This window comes from Manis pentadactyla, chromosome 5, assembly GCF_030020395.1.
Source record: "Manis pentadactyla isolate mManPen7 chromosome 5, mManPen7.hap1, whole genome shotgun sequence".
NCBI classification, from domain to species: domain Eukaryota; kingdom Metazoa; phylum Chordata; class Mammalia; order Pholidota; family Manidae; genus Manis; species Manis pentadactyla.
The window spans coordinates 43,646,587-43,651,512 of NC_080023.1; the positions used below are offsets into that span (position 1 = coordinate 43,646,587).

Consider the following 4,926-nt stretch of genomic DNA (forward strand, 5'->3'; position numbering starts at 1 on the left):
GGGTTCGGGTGATATTACCCTGATCCATCTACTAAAAAGTTCCACATCAACTTTAAAAAAAATAGACTGTTTTTTAGAGTAGTGTTAGGTTCACAGCAAAATTGAGTGGCAGGTGCAGATTTCCCACATAGCCCCAAACCCCACATTCTCATGACCTGCCTCACTATCAACATCCTGCACCAGACTGGTACATTTGTTATAATCAATGACCACTCAAAGCCCATAGTAGTCTACAAAAAGTTCTACCTATTCATCTCACCCTCCTCTCAACCCCTGGCAACTACTGATTCTCTACTGTCGCCATTTTTTCTCTTTTCCAGGATGTTGTATAGTTGCAATCATTCAGTAGAAAGACTTTTTAGATTGCCTTCTTTCACATAGTAATACACATTTAAGGTTGGTCCTTCATGTGTTTTCATAGCTTGATGGCTCATTTCTTTTTAGTGTTAAATAATATTCCATAGTCTGGATGTACTACAGTTTATTTTCCATCCACCTACTGAAGGACATCTTGGTTGCTTCCAAGTTTTGGCAATTATGAATAAACTGCTACAAGCATTCATTTGCAGGTTTTTGTGTGGACGTAAGTTTTCAACTTGCTCAAGTGAATACCAAGGAGCATGATTGCTGGTTTATATGATGGAGTATGTTTCGTTTTGAAAGAAACTGCCAAACTGTCTTCCAGAGTGGCTGCACCATTTTTCATTCCCCCAGCAGTGAATGAGAGTTCCTATTGCTCCACATCCTTGTTTGCAGTAATGTTGTCAGTTTTTTTGCTGGGGGGGTGGAGGGGGAGTTATGGCTATTCTAATAGGTGTGTAGTAGTATAAATATCATTGTTGTTTTATTTTGCATTTCCCTAATGACAAATAATGTTGAGTGTCTTTTCATATGCTTACTTGTCATCTCTATATCTTATTTGGTGAGGTTTCTGTTTAGTTTATTTGCCAATTTTTTAGTCAGGTAGTTAATTTTCTTATTGTTGAGTTTTTTTTTTTTCATTGGTTGTCAAATTATCTTTTACTGACATTTTCCTTTGTAGTACTTAACTTGCTGGGCATTCTACTGCACCGCAGTTCATATAATCTATAATGTCATGAGGGTGACGGCCATCGGCATTGTATCCCACAGACTGGGCAGTCCCCAGGATCTCTTTGATGGTTCCAGAAAGTTCTCTAGCTAAAGATTGGTGCTGCATTTGTTGGGCAATGCTTACAATCTCATCAAAAGTGATATTTCTGCTGTGCTTAATGTTTTTCTGCTTCTTTCTGTCTCTTGGTGGCTCCTTTGAGGGCTTTGATGATCAGGGCAGAGGCAGAAGGCACTACCTCAATCTGGGCCTGTCTGTTCTGAATACTCAGACCCTTCCAATCACCAGTTGCCTTGGCAATGTGATCACCAACCTTTTTGAGAGACAGACCCGGGGGGCCTATCTCAGGGGCCAGGGAAGACGTGGCACCAACTTCCCCACCGGTGCACCTCAGGTATATGACTTTGATCTCGCTGGGGTCGAACTTAGGCAGCATGGTGGAGGTGGCTGGTGTCGGATGAACCCGGATTCGGGACAACCAAAGAAAGTTGCACCTTGGCTTCCTCTGAGCCAAAAGCCAAAAGATTATTGTTGAGTTTTAAGAGTTCTTATATGTTTTGGATAACAGTCTTTTATCAGATATGTCTCTGCAAATATTTTCTCCCAGACTATAGCATATATCCTCATTCTTGTGGCAATTAACTTTTTACTTAATGGTTTTGGCATCTGTTGACAATTATTGCCTAGATCCATTATTTCATTAGAGATGCCAAAAATGATGATTTTCTAATTCAATTATTCCTTCTGAATTTATTAGGTATCATTCTTCTGTAAAAAAGAAAAAATTTTCCTCAATTATTTAGTTTCCCAGAAATAAAGTTTACACAGGAAAAGTGAAAAAATATTTTTCCTTTCCCTTTATTTTCAAAATACTGATTTGTTGCTTGGGGGAGTGATCAAAGAAATACATTTGCATTGTCTGTTTGCTTCAGATGAGCTCATAATTTTTATCATTTAATGTTTCCAATGCACAGCAGTCATTACTCCTTCAGATGTTCAAATTGCCCATCTCAGACCAATATAAGCCCCTTCAAGATTAATCAAATATTCCTTTTCCATGATTTTATTAGCCTGATTGCTTCCTTGCTTTTGATAAAATAAGATATTGTAGGTTCTTTGTGGAAATTTCTTGCCCTGATCCGGAATTAGCCATTTCTGTAGAGAGATTTGACTTCTTGTACTAGAGAACGGGTATTTGGGGGCTACAGCCTAAGAGCTACAGATGTTTGTTGTTACTCGGTGGTCACTAACCCAGCCTGTTCGGTGGGCAGAGCTGGGACATGTGCATCACGTGCAGTTCGTGCGGGTATTTACAAGGTTTATATAACTTCTTTGGTTTTACCCTTTTCCCCACATACTGAAAACCTTGATTCATAACAATCTCAACTTAAGTACTCACTTATCTTGCACTAGACTAAACTATGCTTACACTACAGGTATACAATAATGGTTTCAGAGTAACAGTGCTCCACAAGTGCTAAGTCTTCATAACACTTGCAGTTAAAAGGTTCTTTGTGGTTTTTATTTGTCCTTAGAATATGTCTCACTAGTAATGTACGATCAGAATAATGGCTTTTATAATCATTTGTTAGGGTAACCAGCTATCTCGGTTTGTCCCAGACTGAGCGATTTCCCCAGATCCAAGCCAAAACTGAGGCAGTCCTGGTCACACCAGAAAGGATGGTCACCCTACTTGAAGGAATTCTCTAGTATGTGGTTAGTCACCACTTGATGTAGAGTTAAGTTCACTTGTTTCAGATGGCTTTCAGTTTTCAAGGAATTCCTTTTTAAATGTACTTGCTTATATGAAACATTTACAGTGTTCCAAAGCCAAAACCATAAGATAAGGTACATTCAGAGAAGTCTAGCTTCCATCTCTCTCTGCTCCATTTATTCCCTCTCTCCCCATAGAGGTATCATTTTCACTAGTTTTTCATTCATTTTACCATTGTTTCTTTTTTGAAAATATAAGCATGTAGTGAGATCTCCCTTCTTACCAAAAGATAATATTCTATAAACAGTATTTTCATACACTGTTTTTTAAAAGGTTTCACCGATGGACATTTATTCTAGAATGGCAAAACCATATATCTAAATAATCCCACCTGTCATTCTCAGAATGGTTCTAAACTAATGTTCCAGAATTGGGGGAAGGGGTATCCAACAAGCCAGGAACAGAATGACATGACTAAGTCAGACCGACTGGGATAGACACCATCAACCTACTATAACCCAATCAACCCCAGATAGTTTTAAAAATTGTTGGCAAGCTTAAACCTGGGGCATGTAGTTTAATATAATGCTGCATCTTGGATGGTGAGAGGATTTGCTTTCAGTGCCCAGCTGCTGAGGATGGGAAGTGGTGAAGAGAAGGTAGAGGTACGGCCCTAGCCTGCAGGTCACTGTTGCAGTACCAGCATGCAAAGCAGAATGCACGTGGGTAGCTCTGTCTTCCCATGTGACAGGCCCCTGAAGGGGGTCAGGAGTAGGTGTGAGCTGCTTGCTTCCCTGTGTGACACTACACAGGAGCTGTTTGTACAGTGTGCTTAGGAGCATCACAGCAGAAAGATTTACAGGCTCCAGTCACTTATGAGATCCAGTGAATTCCTTGAGTGTAAGAGAGGAACAGGCTCCCATTTTTCATCTGTGAGAAGCCAAGCTCACCTCTCTGCAAACTGGGCCATGCAGCCTGCAGAACTGTGGTTGCCAGTATTCCAGACAGGGCTGCCATGATTTGAAGGTCATTGGTGGCTGTCTACCTGGTATAATTTAAGAACTGCCACAAGCCCCCCTTCTCTCTCATGCTCCCTTCTTACTAGGGCCTGCTATTTCTTCCTATTTGGGAAGACGCACTCTCCTGAGCTCTTTCTGACAACAAAAGGAAGACATCATCTCTTAAAGGCCATTCTTAAAATGCATTTTTTGACAGTAGGGAAGAGATAGGAAAGCTCTAGCCAAATCCAGAAGAAAATTCAGTGAAGGAAGAGGAGCAGAATGGTTAGAGCAAGGCTCCTGCAGACTGACAGCTTGGGTTGGAATCCTGGCTCTACTGTCTCCAGTAGGGACCTTGGGCACCTTACTCATCCTTTCTGTGTCTCAGTTTCTTATTTGCAAAAAAAAAAAAAAAAAAGGCTTTTACAAATATAAAGTTGTTACACCTCTGTAGTGGGTTGAAATGCAGCTCCTAAAATATATGTCCCCCAGAACCTCAGAATGTGACTTTCTTTAGAGTAAGAGTCTTTGCAGGTCTAATTAAATTAAAGTAGAAATGAGATGCTCCTGGAATCAGGGTGGGCCCTAGCTACTGCGACTGCTGTCCTTACAGGAGGAAGGAGAGGGAGATATGACATGAAAGCCATGTGAAGGCAGAGCTGAGGCTGGAGTGATGCCGCTACAAACCAAAGATGTCTGGCAACAACAGGAAGCTTTTTTAAGGCAAGTTGATGCTTATTTGTTACAGCAGCCCTAGGAAAGTAGGCCCTTCAGAGCAACAAAGCCTGTAAGCAGTGCACATAGCAGAGGCTCAGTAAATCCCAGCAGGGATTACTTAATTAGAATAAAGGCATGCTGAGAAGAGGAGAGATCAACTAGATATGAAAAAGCCAGAACCAGGTAGGGAAGACAAACTTGCCCAACTTTTCAAGTTTTCCTAAAATTATCCATTCATTCTCTACTGCCACTCAAGTGTGTGAAGGAGGATTTGATTAGATTCTTGACTTCAAGGGGCTTATTATCTAATGGGCAAAAAGCACATAAACAGAAAATCTCACTGAGGTATGGCTATCATGTATGTACTGATAATTCTCAAATATTTATCTCTGGTGTAGATTTGTAAT

The 4,926-nt window shown here is 40.6% G+C and overlaps 1 pseudogene; it reads right to left on the minus strand.

Annotated features, from left to right (window-relative positions):
• Positions 1-1,009: 1,009 nt before the first annotated feature.
• LOC118917407 (60S ribosomal protein L12-like) lies at positions 1,010-1,608 on the minus strand (annotated as a pseudogene).
• Between the last annotated feature and the right edge of the window lie 3,318 nt (positions 1,609-4,926).